Source organism: Leptonotus elevatus, chromosome 22 (assembly GCF_054856555.1).
Source record: "Leptonotus elevatus isolate MCC_2025b chromosome 22, RoL_Lele_1.0, whole genome shotgun sequence".
In the NCBI taxonomy this organism is placed as follows: Eukaryota; Metazoa; Chordata; class Actinopteri; order Syngnathiformes; family Syngnathidae; genus Leptonotus; species Leptonotus elevatus.
The window spans coordinates 7,315,177-7,340,268 of record NC_141260.1 but is presented as its reverse complement, the minus strand read 5'-3'; the positions used below and the strand labels follow the sequence as shown (position 1 = coordinate 7,340,268).

The 25,092-nt window shown below is 38.9% G+C and overlaps 1 long non-coding RNA gene across 1 annotated transcript; it reads right to left on the bottom strand.

The window, feature by feature from the left end:
• Window positions 1-9,406: 9,406 nt before the first annotated feature.
• Window positions 9,407-13,478, bottom strand: LOC147155463 (uncharacterized). The gene is made up of 5 exons (XR_015092347.1): window positions 13,211-13,478; window positions 12,570-12,823; window positions 12,278-12,442; window positions 10,944-11,085; window positions 9,407-9,554 (listed from the first exon to the last, which is right to left on the bottom strand). It is a non-coding gene; the product is annotated as an uncharacterized LOC147155463 (long non-coding RNA).
• Window positions 13,479-25,092: the final 11,614 nt, after the last annotated feature.

The window sequence follows — 25,092 nt, the reverse complement described above, 5'->3', positions numbered from 1 at the left end:
CGCAAGCACCGACATCCCATCGCTGTCACTGAGGTGTACCTTCCAGACATGATCAGAAAAAATATTATACATCTACAAACATACTTTTGATAGGAGGAGCACTAATAAAATGTTTGTTTGTTTTTTGCAGCAACTAATGTACTTACCCCGTCTCTACACCACAAGTGAAGATGTGACAGCGGGAAGTGGCCAGCAACAGATAGGTAGCGAATACCTACAGTATCAAAGGAAAAAACATTATTAGCTCAAGAGTCCCCCCCCCCCCCCGAGACACCAATGAAATCAGATCAGGAGGTGACTTAAAGAAAAGTAGAACTTTGTGTGTGAAAACAATTTTCAACATGGAACGTACCCATAAGTGCTGCCACCCGGTTGTACTCCTGGCGAAGAAGGTCCTGCTGGGCCAGCTCGACGTTCAGACGAGGGGGGAAGTCCAGCACAACGACCTGCACAAAGTTTAAAACTGTAAAATATACATCTGGAGCAAGATGAACTTTCATTCATATTCCATCCTTCAATATTCATTAACTGTTTAACTACGGGAAAAGGCTGAAATGTATTTTAAACAGAACATATTTGACATATGCAAGTACATACTTGAAATTTAAATGTATGATCTATATGAAGGAAATGTGTGAACTTACGTTGGGCCAGCGGCTGCAGACGGTGTGCAAGAACTGGCCAAAGTCAGCCGCTGCCTCAGCGATGGGGCGGCCCAAGTTGTTGCTGGGAGCCAAAATGCAGACCACCTCGGGTGACCGAGGCAGAACAGCATTCAGCACCTCAGCACGCAACTCGGAGGCCCTGGCACCCGGGGTGGACATCACGGCAAACGAGAAACGTCCCTCCGGCATCTTCACAACCCCATCGGCAATGGCTCGCAGGTGGGAGTCACCAACAACCAGGACAAACTATTACAAAAGAAAAAAAAAAGTAGTAATTGAAAAAAGGAAAGAGGTAATTTAAAAAAATAGACACAAATGAAGGTTGTTAATTTGTTATAAAGGCAGAGTTGATTATAAAACATACCGTGTTGTCCTGGTTCAGTGCTGGAATGACCAGTTTGTGCCTCCGCCCAGTCACAGCTGAAACTGGCCATTCCCGAACTCTGTGGCGCCAGCCAGTGCCTCTGCCTAAAATGATGCACACACAGAATACCATGTCAAGTCTCAACTTCAATTGCTGACAATGCACAGTACAAGTACATGTTCCACTTTGAGTGTAAATGAACCTGCAAAATATTGGAATTGTTTAAAATAATCGATTGTAAAACTGCTGCAAAAGCAATTAAAATTATGACTGACCTGGTACCAGAGCCTTGGCACAAACAGGGGACACCTAAAACATAAAGCATAGACATTACACAATTGTAGGCATGTGCAGTCACCATAATGCAGAGTAAATAGCAAACATAGGTTAAATTAGTTTCAATTTAAATTGACCAGGTATTTTGTACATACAAGTGATGTTAATTCAGGCCAGGTTTATTCATGAAATTCTTAATCACAAAAGAGATTCAAGGACTTAACTGATACTTTTGTTTGTGTCTGAAATACAGTCACAATTGCTCAATTTTGCTAGAATTTTCTGATCAAATACATGAGCAGAAAGGCAGCAGATTGTACCAGATTAGATTATAGTATAAAGGAAGCATATAGAAATATGTTTTTGACAAAACAATGACATACACTGTTTAGATAGACATGAAGTCTAAAACAAAACATTAGATATTAAATATAACCGTCTTAGTTATTATTTACATCTGGTCTATGTAACTTAAAAGAAACCATGTGAAATATCTGTCTATCTATCCGGGCTCGGCATCTCACAAATTTGTGATCAATGTTAGTGAGTTCATTTTTGACATCAGTAAAATTTTTGAAATCTTGTAGAAAACAGACTTCATCACAATTAAATTCAGAATTAGTTTGACATGAATAAAGCAATGCACAAATATCGCTCAGTCATACACTCTATATTTGTCAAACTATGCCCTGGTACCATGGCATAGTTGGTACATGGTACTGGTACATGTTTCAACACATGTGTTGAAACATGTTGGTAGTCCATTTTTAATAAAGGATTTTCTTACATTACTATTGAGTGTCTTGAATACACAGACTGCTTTTTACATAAGCATTTTAGCATTTTTTTCTGCTTGACTCTATATTTGTAGCCGGAAATAATGTGTATTGCACATTAACAAAGTTAATTGCATTTTGCCTGCTGTGGAACATACCTGGTGGGTAGCCACAGTAGAGGTATGCGGTGGGGAGCGGGCGTCCACAGTGGCGAGCCGACTGGCTGGAGCTGAAGTTCGGACTCTGGCCTTCTAAATACACATTGCAAATGTTTAGGATATTAAAAAAAAGTGTAATAGTGATAAAAAAAATGATAAACTCTTGCTAAAATATGGCGTGAAACTCGTACCTTGTTCACTGGAGACTGCATCGTGGTCCCATCACTGGTGGCAGAGGGTGGGGACCGAGGCTGAAAACAAAATATACAGCACATTGAGGACCTAGCAGTGTGACTCAAAATAACTCAACACAGAATACACCACCGCCAAGTGCAGAATTGAATAGAGGCAAAGTACCTGCTGGGGTGCGATGTTTGGGCTCAGTTCCGGAGCAGCAAGGTCCAGCTTCTTCCATCGGCGCTTGGCTGCCTCGGAACGCTTCCCCTCCCGCGGCATGCTGCTACAGCAACCTTTACTGTAAGCAAAAAGAAAAGAAAAAAAACTTAACACTTATGTTGTTTGAGGGCAAGATGGAAGCAGGTAGATGAGGTGGAAGTCCAAGGCGGTGCTGAAGGTTTGAAATCCAAGTATCACGGTCAGCAGCTTTCCAATTCGCACAGTGCTCAGCGGATCGCTAAAAGATTCAAGATAAAATTTGTAGTTAATCTCAGATGTGTATGAAACATTAAAAATGTACATTGAGTCTAATGAGGCAGTGGTGTCATTGTAATAAAAATAAGAAACCGTCATCAATTGAAGTATAGTAACATCACACATTGTATAGTTCATTGATTATAAATAATGCAGAGCCTTGAATAAATCCTCAACAATAGAAAAAAATGGATCCACTATAGAATTCCTTGTTTACTTATTAACAAAGAAAACGGTATTGTAATAACATTGTTACTTTTTTTTTCTTTTAGATTAATTTCCATGAGGTGAAACGGTTTGGCAAAATGGATGGATATTCTGGATGGCCGTGAAAAAAACGATCGCTACAGAAACCAACGGTAATCTTTCAAGGGGGAAAATAAAGGCAGCTTTGACAATTTACAAATGTGTGCTGTAGTCAATCAATGAAGGTCATTTAACAGTGTAAAATACTTCCAAAATCCCTCATCGGCGCCGCTCCGCGACACGGTCGAGCAGGACACGCCACTCAACAACCGACGCCCCCCTCCCCCACCCCCACCACAACGACGACAGAATAGACAAAAACCTTACTGTATATTGTAGCAACGAGGGATATATACAATTGAGATTTAGAGCCTACTCAAACTTTTCTTTGTTTTTGTTTTCTTTTACTGCACATTAAAACCTTAAAGTGAGATCTGCTAGCTCTAGCTAGCGCTAGCAGGTGTAGTTAGCATGTAGGCTACCATGTCTAGCACTTAACTTTACCTATCTTGTTAAAACAGCAGCCGGATAACACAACGTTCAAATATGGAGGTAAATATGGTGCAAAACTAACTTGTGCAAAAAATTTGTACCTGTAGAAAAAAGTCTAAATTTGTATCTGTAAAAGTCGTGATTTGTATCTGTAAAAAAAATGTGTGCCTGTAAAAAAACAAATTTGTGTCTGTAAAAGAAATTTGTACCTGTAAAAAAAAAATGTGTATTTGTAAAACAAATTTGTATCTGTAAAAACAAATTTGTACCTGTAAAAGTCATGATTTGTAATCTGTACAAAAAAAAATTTGTACCTGTACAAAAACTATAAATTTGTATCTGTAAAAGTTGTGATTTGTACCTGTAGAAATGACAACTTGTAGTCAAAGAAGTCGCCACTAGGAGTCACAAGTGGGCTTTCTGCTGCTGTTCAGTGACGTGAGTTTTGCCCCATTTGTCGCGCTACAAATGGAGCAAAACTAATTTGTACTTGTAGAGCGCCGTGATTTGTACTCGTAAAGAAGGGGGCGGGCTCTGGTGTAATGAAGGGTTGTCTTGACCAATCAAGTGAGAAGGATTTGAGCGGATTGGAGCGCAACCTCATTGGTTTAGCGAACGACGGTGGCGGGACTCGCGGAAGGATACAAGCAGGACACATCGTCGCCAACCAACATACATATTAAGAATACTTCAGTCTCTTTTGGTTTTTGCTATGACAAGGTAAGTATTATGTTACTTCATCATTCTTTCAAATATTGACGATGGTCATCCAACCTGTTTTTATGATTAGCATCACATATTTAGCTTTCTAGCTAGCTGGCATTTGATTTCATGCTAAAGCAGTCTAGTCATTATCGTCATTTCTGGCGCCACGGACGTAATTGCATCTCATGCTTTGGAATATTGTGGCTATATGACAACAATGAACAACTAAACTACTTCATTATATGCCAAGAATGGTGCAGTGCGCTGCTCCCCTGTGTTGGTTAAAATTGTTATTTCTTGTATTAGTTAGCTGGCTAACAAACGAATTCATGTAGCTCACATATGCGCCATTGACAGGTACTGGAGGGAAGATGCACCCAATCGATGTTATGTATGTACACATTTGACTCCATAGTGTTCTTTATCTTGTTTTGCCTTCTAGAAAAATGACCGATCAGAGCAACAGCTCTTCGCTGCAGCAGCAGGTGAGCGGAATATCGCTACTGTCTTGACATTAATGGTGTGTTTTTTGTTATTATTTCTTCCTGTTTGCATAATAATGTAATCAATAATAATGCACATTACACACGACCTATACAGAGTGTCCCAAAAGTCTCTTTACAATTATAACAATTTTGAGATATTTTAAGTACCTTCATTTGTGTGAGTTTTTTTTTAAACTTAATTTAATAGACCTCTATATGGGCATCATCATTTACACCAAGCACATGAAAACGGTACTCGATTTGTTGCCATGTTTGCTGCAGGTTTACCATCCATCAACACAGTATCTGAAACAAATAAATTCAATATGAATGAATACTTTAATTAACAAACACTGGTTAAAATAAAACAAATCTGTTTAAGACATCTCAACAACTGCCTTTGTAATATATTGTTTTAAAAATTGTAAACATGTTATGGACACCCTATATTTCTCTCTAGGAACTGCTGCTGAATCTTTTACTGGCCCGACTCCATAACAGACTATCAGCTGCCCTTGGGCGTGCCCCTCTGGACCTGGACTATCTACAATTTATCATTTCACAGGACATGGTTTTACTGAGTGCACTAGCTAACCAAATTCAGATCCCTCAGCAAGTGTATGAAGCCCTTACTGATGTGCATGGTCTACTCTCTGCCCAAGATGAAATGGAGCTTCATGTAACGGTTCCTGTGGGGAGAACAAAACCTGGTTGTCCAAAAATTTTAATATGTAGGGAATATGTTTCGGAGCTCCTCAGCATAGGGCTATCTGCAGCGTACATTGCCAGACTTTTAGGAGTTTCTCGGTGGACGCTGCAGAGAAACATGAACAGCTGGGCTATGTCTGTTAGGGCCTTGTACGGTCAACTGACTAATGATGAGCTTGACAACCTGGTGTCACAAACACACCACTGCAACCCACATGCTGGGTACAGATTAATGATGGGATTGTTGCGGGCACAGGGGCATCGTGTACAGTGGCAGAGGATTCGTGCATCGATGCATAGGGTTGACACAGCAGGAATTGTGCTGAGAATGTCAGCATTGAGGTGTGTTGTTCGCAGAACATACTCTGTCCCAGGCCCAAGATCGCTGATGCATATAGACACAAACCACAAACTTATAAGGTTGGTTATGTTTTTCAAATCAAAACATATTACCTGTACATGACTTAACTATGTGCAAAAAAGTGATAATACCTAATGTTTTTCTTTATCTCAAATGTCATTGAAGGTACAATATGGTGATATTTGGAGGAATCGATGGTTTCTCAAGGAAGGTATAAATAATTGGATATTCCCTTTAAACGTCTAAACTTTTTGTCATTGAATCAGGCATTTCAATTGTGATTAGTTGTTTTTTGTTTTTGAAGACCTTCAGATTGTAGTACTAGTTTAGGATGGCTACCTCAGAAATCGGTTTCATTTTCTTTGGGAGCACCTTTGCATTTGTATTCTTCAATGGTAACATAATAGTACTGTAATACTCTTACTTACAGTCATTTTAGTTGAAAAGCTTTAATTGCACTTACAGTAACAAATCAAAACTCCATCATGTTACCTGTGACTTTATGCTAAGACTTCGCTGGCACTCTTTGTCTGAGAATTAGATTACATGTTTTCTTTTTTGACATTTTATAAAGACTCATTTCTTATGGAATCTCTTAAAACAGATGCAAGGTAGAGAATGAGATATTCTCAAGTGCCATTACACCAATTGCATTGAGTATTATTGTTGCATTTTACCTTTTTAAATATAATCCTGTTTTAACTACTACATGACTGTTAAAGGTTATTGAAATTGTATTTGTTAAGAGCTTTGAAATTGACACTTAAAATTGATATTGTTATTGTTAACGTACTTTGATCATTTGAAAATAAAAAGTACAGTTGTTTGAAGTCACAATGGGACAATTCCATTCTTCTCACATAGATAATGTATCTTGCTGTTGCAAATAATAACAGAGCCTCCACAACCCTTGCCTTCTTCAATGAAGCTGTTGAGAAGTATGGCTTACCTCAAAGAATAGTCAGACATCATCACCTAGCCTATCCTACCCTTAATAGTGTAAATCTACCTGTTCTAACCATTGACTTGTTTTAAGGTTTTTGTTTCAGTGAAGTGTAATGCATAATTAATAGGAGTTCTCATGTTTGTTACATTTTCTTAAGGGTTCGTGGTGACCATGGGGTGGAAAATGTGGATGTAGCCCAGCTGATGTTCTCCACAAGAGGAGTTGGCAAAAACAGCTTCATTGCAGGGAAAAGTGTGCATAATCAGAGGTACTTTAGAAGACACTTCATTTTTATGGAACTACCACATTCATAACCTTGTAAGTTTACAGGGTGAGTAAAAAAAGAAAGAAAAAAAGAATACGCCAAAATCTATGCAATATTAAAAAATAATAATAACAACAACACAGAAAACTTCCGGTTAGACACATGTAAATACATTCAAATTATTCTTGTTTTTGAAGTGGTTAATGTGGCCACCACCAGCACGGGCAACATCTAGCCTATTTGAAAAAGAGAAAAGAATGAACTGAATGAAAACTTCACTTAGCAGTCGATGGCTGTAATTGGCCTGGCAGAACCTCTGTGTGTTTGATTTTATTTTTTTCTTCTTGTGGTGGTATGTTAAAGACAAAGTTTATGTTCCACCACTTCCATCAAATATCAATTACATGAAAGACCAAGTAACAGTTGCAATCAACATTGGCAACTTACGGTTGTCTGTACTGCCAGTGGTAAACACTAACACTTGTAAAACCTAAAAACTTGAATCTATTTACGACACAAGTCCAAGCTACAGTTTTTCATTTTTGCAATATCGCATGATTTTAAATTTTCATTTGATTTGTAGCTTTATAGGATATCCCCTTGAGATGCAACATCTAATTTTCAAAGGTGACATTCCAACACATACAAATAGTAATAATGTACAAAATAAAGGTAAAGAATTCTGCTATGTTCTTTTTTTTAATCACCCTTACTTTCTCATTACTTGAAATTAATGGAATGTTTGTTTCATTTATGAAACTGCATTTATCATTTTAAACTACTTTTTTTGTTGATAATAGAAAAAAAACATTTGCCATTGAAATGCTTAAATTTAAAAGGATTTAGAACAATTCAAACATGCTCTCAAAAATGATTAAATAATTAATTGGATAGCCAAGTAGTTGATTAATTGTTGCACCCAGTTGCTTGTTTGTCCAAATATGATTCACTTTTTTACATGGTTTAAAATGTCTTCTTTAATTAAAAAAAAAAAGGGGGGGGGGGCACAATTACATTGACATTACAGAATTGAACGTCTTTGGCGAGATGTCTACACAGCAGTCACTTGCCTCTACTATGCTGCGTTGCACCAAATGGAGGAAGATGATCTCCTGGACCTGTCCAGCAGTGTTCACCTTTTCTGCTGCCATTATGTCTGCATTCCTCGCCTACAAGCCCAGCTTGATGTTTTTAAAGATGGCTGGGACAGTCGAGGGAAATCGTACCCCGAACCAACTGTGGCACATGGGACTGCACTATAATGTACAAGAGTCTAATGATGTTGTAAGTACTTTTAAAAAATTGGTAAGCAAAACTTACTTTAAACAGTAGACAATGAGTTGTTTTTCATATCAACTACAGGATTTGAACATCCCCCTGATAAACTGGGAGAGTAGTGGCCTTGTGTCCAGCAACACCGACTCTTGTGTCTATGTGCCTGAAACTGACTGCCCTTTGACACCTCAAGAACTGGCTGGACTCCATGCTGCTGTGGATCCAGCAGGACCTTCTACACGCATGGGAGTAGACCATTATTTGGCTGCAGTGAACTACATGCACAGTATAAACTATGTGTAGGGTCTAGCCAAGCGCTTCTGGGCTGTTATTTGTTTAAAACTGCCTGCACTAAATTACATTTTATAATTTAGTGCTATATATTGTCTTTTCGTACAAATTGACAATGAACTGTAATAAGAACCTATCTAGCAAAACATCAGAACTACATTATTTAAAGTAATGAAATAAAGATTTTGATCTATACCAAACCAAAACCAGTATCAGTTGTGGCGATGCAGTTCTTTAAATGGTCACTGAATTCTGTGTAATGGCTGTAGTGGCCAGGTAACTTTAAGTTTTGGAAGCATGTAGAAGACGTGGGATGTTCCGCTCTCACCACCTCCACTTTCATATCTGGCATGGGTATCTCCCATCCCACCCAGAACTTCAGGAGTCTTTTAAGATTCTCTTGAGACCCTAAAAAAAAGGAGAAAAAAAGTGGAATTAAGCTGTGCATGCTATTAAGTAACAATAATCAATTAGATTACTGTTTTTATAATTTAATTTATGTATTTTTTTGAGAAAAAAACAGGTTCTGCAACATCTGGGAAAAAAAGTGATCCCTGCTAGAGGATGATCATTTAAGAAAATCAAATCACAGATGTATCTATAAATTAAAATTCTGCCTTGTAGCAATATGTGTATGCTTATGCTTAATACTCATAATACAACTTGTGTTCATAAACAAGAAAAAATGGTTAAAAAAAAACTTGATTTTCAACCACATTTGAAAATCTGCATTTATGCATTACAAAATGTGCACAAATATCAACATGTAATTTACCTGTCCTCACAAACTGACGCAAGTACCCCATTATTCTACATCTACAGTCAACGGAGTAACCATCTTCATCGTCCAACCCAGATTCCTCAGGCCATTTGATTAGGTCCAAAACAACCTAGGACAGCAAATGAGACAATCATTATGGCACCATAGTTGGCATTGAACCAATTCATTCTATTTTACAATTTTCTCTCTAATTTATACATATGGTCAATCCACACATGGGTGTTAATTGTGTGAAGGCTGATGTTGTGGTCTCAACAGCCTAACAATGAAATGTGTATCCTGCTGAGGAGAACATGTGATTGTTGATTTCTCATCAGACTTTGTTCAAGGTTGGAATTGTTCACTGAAAATGATTCCAAATCAAAATTTCCTTGGAACAAGGAAAAAACATTAAAAATGTTTGCATAACTGAACATATGATGACGAATATTCAATAATATAACCCTAACCCTAAGCAAACACTCTCCCTCTCATTTGGATATGGGCTTAAAGGTTGTATCTAACTGTGCGTCAAAGGTTTGCATGCAAGGGACTGTGCATGTAGCGAGTTTTTCTTTGTTGTCAGTTTTTAATTATTATTTATTCTAAGGTTGCAAAGATGTTCTCAAGACACTTGCAAAGTATATTTACGGCACCAAACATTCTATGTAAATCGCAAAGGAATAATGAACATGTTGAAATTTCTTTGCGAGTGTCTGCCACACAGCGGCCGAAATGAGTTTCTTCCGTTGGGTGTCCGGGCTTTCCCTTAAGAGATTTGGTGAGAAGCTCAGTCATCCGGGAGGGACTCAGGGTCGAGCCGCTGTTCCTCCGCGTGGAAAGGAGCCAGTTAAGGGGGCTCGGGTATCTGGTTCGGAAGCCTCCTGGACGCCTTCCTGGAGAGGTGTTCCGGGCATGTCCCACCGGCGGCAGACCCCGGGGACGACCCAGGACATGCTGGAGAGACTATGTCTCTGGGCTGGCCTGGGAACGCCTTGGGATCCAGCCGGAGGAACTGGTTCAAGTGGCTGAGGAGGTCTGGGCTTCCCTCCTAAAGCTGCTGCCCCCGTGAATCCGACTCCGGATTAGCGGTAATAAATGGATGGATGGGTGGTGGGTCTGGCAAACATCTTTGCAACCTTGAACTAACCCTAATGAAAAAATAAATATTTTTTTGTTTTGCCAGACTGTCGTCACATCAAAATTGATATAGCTCCTTTCATACATTACATTGCAACTCAAAAGCGTTGAGTGAGTAAAACATCCATAGTACAGCACAAAGAAAACCCTAACCTTCCCCCCAACATGCCCATGAGCAGGCTCACTCAAACTCGCACAACCTTTAAAAAAAAAAAAAAAAAAGGTATTTATTTAACCCAAGTGTAATTAAGTTATCTGGTCAATCTTGACCTAATGAATTCCGTTTGCATTCCCATAAATTCCAGTTAATTCCCATGCAAAAAATTTTATTTTGAAAATTACAGACATTTTAGAATCCTAGACATGCTTCATTGAATACCTCCACACTGCACTCAGACTTTGTTTCTGTTGGAAAAACTGATGCCACTGCATCGGGTCGAGACTCCAATAACAGCATAATGAGGGTTTCTTTTAGTCCTTGCTTCAGCTGTTTGAGTTGGCGGGAGTTTCGGCCGAGCACCCTAAAGTATCACAGGGGTGAGTGAGGTATGGATGAAGGGACTCCAAGTAAATATATACATGCAGTAAATTCAATTCAATTATTACTCTGTGCACATTCAAACACTGGTCTGTATATATTGCTGTACAGCCCATACACACCGTGCAAGCCATTGAAGCCACAGGGCGACCATCTTACCTCTCCCATCCTGAGAGAAGACTACTATATATACTATAGGTATACATACAGATTAGACATATACAGCTCCTAGGCTCTTAGTGTCGGGCCGGGAGGCAGGTGTGGCAAGGTGGTCACAATTTTTTTAACAAGTGGACACTGGACAGTATGTGCTGCTTTGACGACCCCTTTTTTCTTTTATCGCTCAGTTCTTTAGACCCCAATATTAGATTTGGCAGAGGCATCTTTTGTTGAGTTAGTTATAATTCATTTATTAAAAAATGTACAATTTTCCTCCTACAACCCTCATTAAGCATATAATGTATACATGTATTTAAGGCAAGTTGTAAAATGTCTGAAGTCCTCTTGTTTATGTTTAATAAATTTATAAACATCGTAAATCAAATGTTCTCCAATTTCAATACGGTAAATATATTCGAGGATCGTGTGTGACATAATGTTCATTGTGACATATTGTGATGGCTGCGAGATATCAGGAGGGTATAATTTGATGCTCAAAGCCTGGTTTCCAGTTGATGCTGACAGGGTTTGTGAGGCTCACTTTATTACCGGTAATTACTTGAGCCTATAGATTTGTTATTTGGAGAGGATTTAAAAAACGAAGAAATCGAGTTTGTGCAGTAGCTATAAAAAAACACTAAGTCATATTTCTTTTTCAGTCTTATTCAGGTGTTCCAAAGCATGATCAACAGCCACCCTGACTTGTTCCTCGCCTTGAAATGGGCGATATTGTTTGACGTCTCATCTATACAGCGCGACTGAGCCCGCTATCATTTTCTGTCACACAACCAACCGCGCATGCGCAAACATTTTTCATCAAAGATCCTCCTATAGGATTGTATGCCGAGAAACATTTCTTGAGAGTAATAATATGGAATTGGCCTATCGGCTATCCAGTTACATATACAGAGGTAATGTGTAAAATGTACATTTATCAAAGCATGATATACTGTTAGATAGGAGACACTTAAGTAGGACAACTTTTGATGGATATAACGCTAGTCAGCCACACTTACTGCATGCTGAAGTAGATTGTGAAGGAGCCAGGTGCTGTTACTAGCCGTTAATATAGGCATGTCCCATGCCAATGCCAGGTCATTAACAGCCGTTGTCTGACACTCATTGAGTCCTCTTTTTTCACTTGTTTCTTCCTTTCCAGCAGATTCTTGATTCTCAAACAGCTTTAAAAAGAAAATACCGCACATTTATTTCCAATAAATTACATTTAAAAAGTAAAAGTATAGTCCATATTTTTTCATTGAATGACAATGTTTTCCAATGGATAACCTTGCACTTTACCGTACTTACCGGGCGTATGGTCTCCCTGATGTCCATGTCTGCCACATCTTCTAACATGATTGTCGCTGTCTGTGGTGATTTACCAAGCAACACATGAATTACTGCTGGACTAATACCTAACAGACAAGGGCCCCCATGAAGGAAAGAATGTCCAATCATTCTTCCTGCCATGACAAACAGGTCATTCTGTGCAAATACTTGGGAAGTGGCAGGGATTAAATGATCTGGTTGGCCTTCAAACAGCACAGTGCCGCATGCGGTTCCTATAAAAACAATAATAATTTTTTAATGGGGTTTGCCATTTTATGTTCAATACGGTAATAATAACCACATGATTGCAATTTCCTGCCTATGATTGTGTATTAATCTTTAGATTGACAGATTTGTCATGTGTTATGGCTATGCTGTCTGTTGTTAGTTATTCATAGTATAGCTGAATGATAACTTGTATTTGCTGAATGATTAATTTACAATAATTTGCAATATAATCACTGACCATAACTAAAGCTGTCTGCCAGGATGGTGCACGTAATTCCTTCATAAAATCATGAGTCAATTATCTAACATTTATGTTCTATTTTGCCTTGCAACTTAAACAAACAAACTTTAGTGGAGTTGGGCCAGTGTCTTTAGGATTCTTTAAGACCTACCGCAATCAAGTTTGAAACCATGTTGTAACTTGTGCATTATCATACTGAAGAAGTGTCTGTTAACCCCTTCTCCAATGGCCACATCTCCTAAAAACACAAGCAATCACATCCATCTTTCAGGTCATGGGTTTTCTGGCCTTCAAATTTGTATTTTTCATGTTTTCATATGTTCATGTGGGATTGCTGTTACAGCATTGTACTCCCACAATAAAAATATTCATGCAACATGCAACATGGACCACTTTCGTGTCATTACATATTTTGAATGACTGCCGTAGCCACAGTACAGTGATGCGAAGATAACTGTCCTTCTGGCAGCACTTGTACGACGCCTTCAGCCACATCTCCATGCAAATGCATCAGTTTCCAGGGAGAGAGGCTACTCAAGCTAGCTGTCTTAGCGGTTGTTCATAGAAAGCTTTAAGTGTGAACTTAAAAAAGAAAAGAAAAAAAAATAAGTTTAACAAGTACATTACTACATTATTGTAATTTTGGTGCTCATGCGCACTAACATGCTACTTATCTGCACCCCTGCAAATATATAAAAAGCAAAACATGTTACGAATACAATACTCAAAAACAACATGTTTGAATTGAGGTTTGTTTACAGCACCTTTTAGTTTAGCTTGAAATGGTTTGGCCCAATCTATATTGGGAGTCTTGTAAAAAGTGAGGATTCTGGCTTCCTGGTCCATTACGTCTTCTCCAATGTCTATTATTATTTTTAGGTATGGCTTATCTTCATTGGTTTGCAAACACTGCCTTCTGTACTGGTCAGCTGCTAATTCCGGATCCACTACGTTTTGCCATGCTGTAGTAACACACAAAAAATAGAAGAAAACAACTGTTTATTATAATTGAAGTTGTAATTTAAAAAGTAATGAATTGCACAACATTCACTACTCTACAAATTGTGCCTATAACCAATTTGTAGAATAAACAAAGACATATGCAAGTCTATGACAAACTCAATAATTGTAATTCGATTTTTGGTGAGATGGAAAAAAAATTACAGCACTGTAATGAATATTGGCATTTTAACATCTTTCAATGTGATTGTTTTTCTTAACTTTTACCAAACATGTCATTATTTATTCATAAATTTTTTTAGACAAATACTAACGCATCTCATCCATTTCATCAGGTCTGGACTGTAAAAGGGTATTGTCTGTTGAGAGGGTCGCTGTTGATGTCGTTATATCAGGTGATGAGCAGATAACTGATGCACCAGTGCTGCTTTGAGTCATGTGGTCACTCGGCATATATGATTGTGCAGAAGTGGAGCTACCACATGGAAATCTTGAAAAGGATTGAATGAACACATGTTTTAGCACACATATTAAGAAAAAAAAAACATTTTATACAGTTTGATTATCACACTTGCATCATCCAAAAAAGAAAACTCATACACAGTGGTCATGTGTCAAATTATGTACAATTTTATATCTTGAAAATGTACCTGACGATTTACATGAAGAAATTTACGCTTTACTTTTTTTTTTTTTTTTTTCTTAAAGAGCTCAGTATTGTTCATTCGGAAATGTCATCATCATTGCTCTTCATTTATTTTTATTTTTTTATTTTTTTGTGTGTGTGTGTGGGTGAGTATGTGTATGTGCGTGTGTGCGTGCGTGCGCGTGTATTTGTTAGCTCACCAAAAAAACCTATTAGAAAAAATCTCATACCGTTCACCTAAACCGAACACCGCCGTCAGGAGACCCGAGGGGACCAAAGAAAACCAAGGAAGGTGAAATCCAGCACCGACCAGGCATCACCCACCAGAACTCCTCCCCAACCCAAGAAACATCCAGACCCCAACAAATCCAAAAAACATAAAATCAGGGAGGCCTCAAGAGACCGAAGGAGAGACCGAGAAAAGGAAGGAAGGACAGACGAAGCCGAGTGAGATCCACAGACACCAGCCTCCACCGATTCAATGACCTGAGGAGGAAACAGATTGTGTCTGAGTTTCGGTAGATGCTGGTGTGGTGGATCTGGCATGCTTGAAAATCTCCACCAAAGAGGGGAGCCGTCGACCCCTGCCGGAACAGAGCAAGCGCAACACCTCAGGGCCCCCCAGGCCGCGGCAGCGCCAAAGGACGACCCCCGGGCCCTGCCAGGGCCACCGGCCGAAGAGCAATCCCAGGAGCAGGAGCGCCCCCCGCCCCAACACGGCCCGCGCCCCCGACCCAACGCAGCAGAACGGGGCACTGCAGACCCGCCAGGCACCCCACCGGCCCCCAACCCCCGCACCCCCCACGAAAAAAGTGTTTTTTTTTATTGATTTATATCAACCACCGCGTATATTAGCAGATATGGGCAACATGCCACGGACTTCCAACTTCTGTAACGCTGTTTACGGTTACTGTTGCGACATATAGGTTGCGCCCCAATAATTGCACTTCCACCCTTGTGCCCCTCAATTGAACGTTGCCGTTGATAGGTGTGAGTGTGTAGGCCAGGGTGTCTCAGTTCTCCAAAGCGCTTCGGAGAACTGAAACACCCTACACACGAAAACAGCATAGGTGTCTGACTTACTCAATGCTGACTGAAAAAGAAGTGGGTATACTCAGTATACCCGCGTATACCCTGGACTTCACCACTGGGTGTTATCAAGGGCTTAAAGTTTTTAAAAAAATCCTGAGCCTGAACTTTTCCAGGGAGCGGTGGTGCAGTGTCCAACATGCCGATTCGTTGTTCGACCGGCATCAAGCCATTACTATTTGATTTGTCGCCGTGGATGGAATGGGCATTTGGGAAACTCATTAAATTCCCAATTGGCCAGTCCTCCCCAAGCGTCAGGTCATCTCTTTCATTATCCATTTATATTATGTATGGTACAGTATAGCATCCCCTCTTGTCCTGCAGCTATCAAATATTTAGGTATTCAAACATCATATGGAAAATTCTATTGAATAATCAGGTATTTGGATTAAAAATAAATATTTTCGCACGGTGAAAGAACAATTATGAATAAAGAAGACAATAAAAATATATTCCCACTTACTAATGATCGACCAACTTTCATTTCTAGATAATCAACTTTTTTGTTTTACTTAAATTTAAATTGTGCTTAACAGCACATTATTTTCCTCTCTAGAAAATTTGGGAGATTTTACAAAAATCTCTCCCCATGGATTGAACTTCCGTTAAATATTAGGACACTTTCATCTCTACCCACTCTTAAAACACACTTACTTACCTACTTTTTTTTCATTTAATTGACTTATTCATTGATTTTTTTGGTGATATTTTTGTTTTACCTCTCTTTACACACTTTTATATCCGCTGTCGCACACACTTGTTTTTCCCACGGACTCTTAGAAACAACCCCCAAACACTTCCACCTTGCCAGCTCTTCTGCAGAGCGTGAGAGCGTGCAAACGCCTGACGTCACGCTCAAGAAGAAACCTTACGTTTCCGTCCCGAAACCGTCATCATTATTTGACAAAACAGGAAAAATAGGGGCAACAGCCATTGTGCCACAGTAGTGCCTCCTGTCCTTTAACATTTTTCTTAAGCATGTGTGGGTGATAAATATGGTTGTTTTAACACTCCAAAATTTGACATGCACCTTTAAGTTACGTGAACTTCCTGTCACGCATATTCAGCCAAAATTCAGCCAGTCACGAATCTACGTATGTATGTAGGCCGTGTGCCTCACAATGAACTGAAATAATAAGTAGAGCCATTATCATTGGCCAGTAAAGGAGTAGTCAAATACAACAAAAATCAAACCAAGTGCAGAGTAGACTGAGCTTTGCACTATATTAGAGCTGGGTACGAAAAGATAGCCCTTAGACTACAAAGATAAAGGGAAAAAATGCTACCACAGCTGAGCAAATGTAATAATTTGATTTTATCTATTAGGGAAACATTTGTAAAGACAACTTACATGAGCTCTACAGGACTCAATGTGGACCTGGATCAGGGGCAATGGAACCATCTGGCCACAGGTCATTTTTGGGCATTTTGTTGAACTCAGCAGCATCATACGGCAGTGGGGTAGTATCTATTTCTTCTTGAAGAGGGACAATTTACAGCACATTTTTCCCATTGTTCGAAGCAGTTTTGAGAAATTTGGCAGTGTATCCTTGTGAACCTTGAGCCACAGGATTTAATCTTCTTTGTCCACCGCCTCCTTAAAAAGTAAGAAAAACAAACAAAGAAACTGTCATGTCTGGGAAGATCTGGTTTTGGTTGAGGGTCCCGATTGGTCCTGAGTGGGTTCCAGCCTTTCCGCGGGTTGACCAATCCGGGCCCTCAGCCACTTGTGCCTGGCCCCAGGTGTGGCGAGTTACCCAATTAGTGTGGGTGTATTTAGTTCCCGGGTGGTGATCAGTCGGCGTGCGATCATTGCCGCTTGTCACGGTCACCACCGGAGTTCTGGCTGTCAGTTTGATTTTGTAACTTTTCAGTTTGTTGTTTAGTTAGCATTAACCAGTACCCTGGTTAGTGTTTTCTGAAAAATAAAGCACGCCAGTCTCGCTCCTGCTGTGGTTCTCCTGCCTCCCTGCATTTTGGGTCCTCCACTTCACACGCCGACAGACACCACGCCGCTCCGTGACCACACCGTAACAGAAACTATACAAATTTGAAGGGCTTTCATCAACAAACAAAATATACCACCATAACCTTTTCAGATATTCACAAAAAATATATATATTTCTGATATGCCGCAAACTATCGGTAGTTTGCAATTCCACTGATCACAAACAGTTGTGGCGATTACTTGACTACTTAGATCATGTTCAGAATAATAACGCATCACCAACTTGCTGCAGTTAAATAACCATCATTACTTTACAGCTTCAATTCGTTGGTGTATGCACATAATTATAATAAAGACAATTACTATGATGGTTAAATTTGCAGCTTGTAACAGCATTCCAGACATTAATAAATAAAATGTTACACTCACAATTAATTCAACTACGCAAAGTTGCAATAATACTAGGAAACCATTCTGTGGCATTAGTAGGCATAATTTAGAAGTATTAAATTGATCAACAAAATTAAAAAAAGAGGTATGTACCTGAAAGGGGGGGATTTTCAAAGATTATGAGTTTCTGCTGAGGCCTTGTGACAAATATGTCATGTTTTGTAACTTTCAGTGTTTTCATTGACAATTGTGATGCTACGTCAAAATGGCAGTCATATACTGCATATGGTTTGGAGTCAGATTTATCCCACTGGGAGTGACCCAGTTCTGGCCTAAAAGCGTTAGAGGCAAATGTAAACAGCAAAGATTGCTGATTACAGTAATTTATTTGCTCTGGTTAATACAGTCATTCCAAAACACATTGTGTCACATGTACATATTATATCATGTATTTACTGTGCATTTTCCTTGAACGCTTTGAGGTCGGAACTGACAATCTAAGTGGGATAAATCCGATTTTCCACTTTCCTCAAGTGCAGAAATTATCGTTGGTGAAATGAAGCTTTCCACTCGTTGAAAAGTATTAGACTTTGGATCGTCGTAATTTGATTTGTGAGGATTGTTTTGTTTTGAGAACGTGAAAAACTATAATTTTAACAATATGCCTGCTTTGTATGCTTGTCACGTTGTTGTCACGGTGTTACATTGTGGAAATATAAGAGATGCCAGAACTTCGGAATTGTCAATTTGAGTTCGTAAACGGAGAAAGTTGTGAGCAAGCATGTGTGTTCCTGTTTTGATGTTAACTACGGGCGTACAGTAGCTTTGTTTTAGCTGTTAAAAAACACGAGTTAACTGACTAATGTTTACATTACACGTGGCAGTGTGTTAGCGCACCAAACAGGACATCGTGTACCATTACATCAAACACACATGACAACCTGTGTGTGCTCAGGCTATCTTACTGACACGAATGTACCAATGGATTCAGGCATCATCCGCAACGTGCTTTTCTTTTTATATATCACATTTGATAATGCAATTAATTGTCCATGTAGTCATGATTAACCAACTTATCTTAATTTGCAACAACTGGCAGCGTTGAACCTGAACAAGTTAAACGAACAAAAGCCCATTAATGCATGTATATTGCTGCCCGATGCACACTTAAGTTAGTGTGGTTAATTTTGGCATCTGAGAATGGCAGTTCATTTTCATTATACACTGCCAGGTTTCACTAGACATCAATGAGAAAAGCTGTAAACAAGGCTTCAGATGAAGGGGACCAAATGCCTTATTTGGCAACCACAGCCTCGAAGTGTCACACTGTCGGATAATTTAGAGCTTGGTATAAAAAACAAAATTAAATCAAAGAAAATTGAAGTATGTATTGTTAGAGTTTACAATATTTGTATTCTACTCTTTGCGTGTTCAATTAACTGAATGGTGAGATTCTGTCCCTTTGCAAAGGTATTATAATTATCAGAAGCTTCTGATCACACAAATGAAGTCACCCAAGCAGTGTTCTGTTCAAAAGTGTGTGTCCCTCCTTCTCCTGCACATCATTATTTATTGAAAAGTGGGTGAATACGAAAAGTCTCCTCTCCCCTCCCATTCATAAAAAGGCAGAAGTTCCCAGGAATACAAATCAGATTAGACTTAAACAATAATAAGTCAGCCTGTCCTTGGACTCGACCGACTGAGACTGGTACAAACTCTACTCCCTCTTTCCCAGGCAAGAGAGACAGATAAGAATACAATAGACAATACTATTCATTGAGCTACACAGCTATAACTAAATCCAAAACGGCTAAAATATAAATTGAAACTGAAAAACAATGTTAATAATTCAACAGTATCCAATGAAGAACCATACCTGTAACTTTTTTAAGAAACCAGCCACCTTGTAAATCTCGCATCCTGGGATATTCTTCTTGGAGCAGTCTGCTTATCTGAAAGTAGTAAGCAAGTGCTGCTGACATAGTTAATTGTTATATGTATAAATTTTCATAAAACTTTGTTAGCTGCAAATGAAAATTAACAGTTTTGCGATATGGTGGAAAATTCAAATGACGGTATCGGGAGGGTAACCAAACAGACCGACCGACATCTTGTGATTATAATTCGTTGTCCGTTTGACAGAGGGAGTCAATGCGCACAAGGATCAGAATTTATTTATTTATTTGCAGTAATTGCGGAGCAGTTTTGCGTATCATGACTTCATTTGAGGAGCAAATTTATTTTTTCCTCTCCTTTTTTTTTCTTTCTTTAAGGAGCGAATTTAGAATTTTGTGGAGCAATTTCTTTTTTCTTTTTGTACCCGGTTAATTCCAGGGACGCTTAGCCTGGCAGAGGGTCAAGAAAAGCCTGGCGGCTCGCCGCTCTATTAAAACGCTGGGGAATACACTGGTTTCCATTTAGTCTTTTCACGATACCGAAATTTTGACTTTGATACTAAAACCTGCATAAAATACCTCAATGCCGGTACTGAAACGCTAGACAAAACTCTAAAACATCAGCAAAAGCAGCAAAATTAAAACTGGCTAAAGAACTTCAAATTATTTTTACTTATTATTAATTTGAAATATTGGGATGTATACATGTTAAATTTATGTACATACGGTATATATTTATGTTTATACTGTATGTGCTTTCACATTGCATTCTGTATTCTTGAAGTGCTATATTTGACTGCATTTTATGTCATCCGTTTTAAAAATTGGCAATAGTGGCACTCCAATAACTCAATGTAACGTTGCTTGATTGTTCGTGCATGTCTCGGCTCTTCTCCATTTCGCTCCTAATTAGTCGAATGCATCATCAAATACTACAAATTGGGAACAAAATAATTCAAACTCCACTTATTTTTAAGGGAAGTGTCAAAAATGCGTCACAACCTGTGTCTGTTGCTCTGTCAGTCGTCTGAGCTTTTACTATGCATAAGTGTGATATCCTACTGTGTGCCTGTTCATTGAACGCACCGTGCCTAAGTCCACTGCAGGAATGATTGCTGCTTTTTCTTCTGCTTCTTCACGAAAAACATTTGCTCTTGTCACAAAACCTTTCTAAAACTGAAAATTGAAAACCACACGTGTTCTTCGTGTGCTGATTGAAAACATGCGTAGGCAATGCCAATGCTGTTGCATAGCTTACGTGGACGTCCAGCGAGCACTACACTTAATAAGCTTAATTAGCGCTTCATGCTTCTCCACGAGGAGTGCACGTCCAGCAAGCGCTTCAGTGCGTGAAGCTATCTTCCTGCGCCCTCTCGCACACACGCTAAAAGAGGTGTGTCGCTTACTTAAGGCGTTTTCCACATATCGGTAGATAGAAAACAAGAGTTGGCGGGCTGTCTCGTATTATTTTTTTTTTAAGTACCGGTACTAAGAAAAAAATTATACCGAGCCGTTTTTGACACCAAAACATAAAGGTACGGTACTGGCACCGGTATCCCGTGCAACACTATTTTCATTACACTTTTGCGAAATACTTGTATTTAGACCTGTCTCAAAAACCATGGGAAAGCAAATTTTTTGGGCCGATATTTGCATTTTTTTTAAATTACAGTGTTTCCATTAACAGTTTGCTTTTGCACAATTTGCATTTTGCGCAAATCTGAGGGTAATGGAAACACACATATACAGAAGGAAACAAAACATTAAAAAACAATACAATGGCAAGACTCAAGTGTAGAATTGTCTTTTAGGCTTACCTCTGCGTGATCGGCATTGTCACCCATATTTATGGTCCTCCTCCCAAGACCCGCTTCCAAGAGAAAAGTTTCCTCTTTTGGCGTTTTTTCCAGGTTTGTTGATAAGGTTGGTTGGGTTATTCGAAAATGCTCGTCCTGTTGAGTGTAACAGTAGTAGTAGTACGGCATCATAACTGATAAATTAATATTAAAAATGGAAACTCCCGTTAGTTGTTATGTAACTATTGTATACATATATGCTATACATATAAACTTGCTACCGGTAACTCTCCTAAATTAAACTACATCAGGCTCACAACTTTGCGTTTAGACTACTGCATAACTATTACTTTGACAAGAACCGCACCAGGCCCATGGTGTGCGTGCTGAATACTGTATGCAAAATAGACCTGAAAAGAACTCAGACACTGAGTTGAAGCTACGAAAAGCTCAAGGGAGCGCTGGTGAACTATATGTCGACCACCCACTTAAAAAAAACACACCATTAATGTCAAGACAGTAGCGATATTCCGCTCACCTGCTGCTGCAGCGAAGAGCTGTTGCTCTGATCGGTCATTTTTCTAGAAGGCAAAACAAGATAAAGAACACTATGGAGTCAAATGTGTACATACATAACATCGATTGGGTGCATCTTCCCTCCAGTACCTGTCAATGGCGCATATGTGAGCTACATGAATTCGTTTGTTAGCCAGCTAACTAATACAAGAAATAACAATTTTAACCAACACAGGGGAGCAGCGCACTGCACCATTCTTGGCATATAATGAAGTAGTTTAGTTGTTCATTGTTGTCATATAGCCACAATATTCCAAAGCATGAGATGAAATTACGTCCGTGGCGCCAGAAATGACGATAATGACTAGACTGCTTTAGCATGAAATCAAATGCCAGCTAGCTAGAAAGCTAAATATGTGATGCTAATCATAAAAACAGGTTGGATGACCATCGTTTAAACAACAATATTTGAAAGAATGATGAAGTAACATAATACTTACCTTGTAATAGCAAAAACCAAAAGAGACTGAAGTATTCTTAATATGTATGTTGGTTGGCGACGATGTGTCCTGCTTGTATCCTTCCGCGAGTCCCGCCACCGTCGTTCGCTAAACCAATGAGGTTGCGCTCCAATCCGCTCAAATCCTTCTCACTTGATTGGTCAAAACAACCCTTCATTACACCAGAGCCCGCCCCCTTCTTTACGAGTACAAATCACGGCGCTCTACAAGTACAAATTAGTTTTGCTCCATTTGTAGCGCGACAAATGGGGCAAAACTCACGTCACTGAACAGCAGCAGAAAACCCACTTGTGACTCCTAGTGGAGACTTCTTTGACTACAAGTTGTCATTTCTACAGGTACAAATCACAACTTTTACAGATACAAATTTATAGTTTTTGTACAGGTACAAAAAATTTTTTGTACAGATACAAATCATGACTTTTGCAGGTACAAATTTGTCTTTACAGATACAAATTTGTTTTACACATACACATTTTTTTTTTACAGGTACAAATTTATTTTACAGACACAATTTTTTTTTACAGGCACACTTTTTTTTTACAGATACAAATCACAAATTTAGACTTTTTTTCTACAGGTACAAATTTTTTGCACAAGTTAGTTTTGCACCATATTTACCTCCATATTTGAACGTTGTGTTATCCGCTGCTGTTTTAACAAGATAGGTAAAGTTAAGTGCTAGACATGGTAGCCTACATGCTAGCAGATCTCACTTTAAGGTTTTAATGTGCAGTAAAAGAAAACAAAAACAAAGAAAAGTTTGAGTAGGCTCTAAATCTCAATTGTGTATAGCCCTCGTTGCTACAATATACAGTAAGGTGTTTGTCTATTCTGTCGTGGTGGTGGGGGTGGGGGAGAGGAGATACAAATCACGACTTTTACAGATAAAAATTTAGACTTTTTTCTACAGGTACAAATTTTTTGCACAAGTTAGTTTTGCACCATATTTACCTCATATTCAAACACATCAAATACGTTTCAATACATCGCCAGTATTAACGTGATGTAGAATTGCCGTGCAACACTTACCTCAGACGAAATGAAATGGGACGAGACCATCGTCGAGAACCTTCTAAAATAGTCTCATTCAAGCGTCTCTAATTGGCCACAGCACAGACAAGCAGAAAACGACCAATCAGGGAAAAGAGATAGGACAACACGAACTCCAACTATCAGCAAGAGGGGTCCGTCGTCTAGAACCTTCCAAAATCAAGCGAATGTCATTGGCCACAGCACAGACAGGGAAAAAACGGACCAATCAGGGTTAGGATTAGAAAAAACCGCGCGAGAGAAGACAACGCGAAGTCCCAACTATCACAAGATGGGTTGCAGCCGGAGGGTGAGGTTGGAGCGCGCTGCATCCGAGGAGACCAGTTTAAGGGGGCAACTGCGCTGCGTGCAGCTGCAAGGTTCAATAATGCGGATTGTGTCATACAACACTCGCGGGTTGCGAGTAGGACATACTGCTACATACAGGACAGGCTGTCTGGTGGTGGATGCGCTGCTTGACCAATTGTATGTGTTTTTTGCACATCAACATACAAAAATAAATACATATAAAAAGATAAAAATTGTAATTCAAACATCCACTTTTTTAACCACTAAAAAGAACCAACCATTGTCGAATTCATATCTTTGTTTTCAGTGTTAAGGGAGTGACACATTTTAATTACTATGCATTTAAAATAATGTGATGAATCTGTTATTTTAATTTCAGCAATTATCACCTGTCTAAATTATTCAACACAGACAAATCTTTACAAGTGATGAAATGTTTCTACAAAATATCCAGTATTATATATTTTATTATTGGCTACATTGTACATGTCACTGATTATTTATTTTTTTAAGTATATTGAACATAAAACAATCTAGTTAAATGAACCTTCCAATTTGAATTTGTTGATTTACACCATTAACCAAATTTTATTAACATCTTACAAATTCCTTTTATATGTCTATGTGTGCCCTGAGGAAACTGTGGAGACAACATGCGCACAGTCACTGTTTGTGCATCTTGAAGAACTCATCAATATCACAAAAGAAAACATTTACTTTAGCAAAGGAAATGGACAATTTTTAGTATTAAATAATAAACCATAATCAGCAAAAAACACAGTAATAGTCACGCTACAAATTTGGAAAATAATCAAATAAAAACATTTTTTGACTGAAAAGTCCTGGCTGTACCTAATCAATTGGCCAAGATGGCCGCCGCCCTGGGTGGGCGGAGTGGCGAGAATCCAGGGTGTAGCTAATTAATTGACCA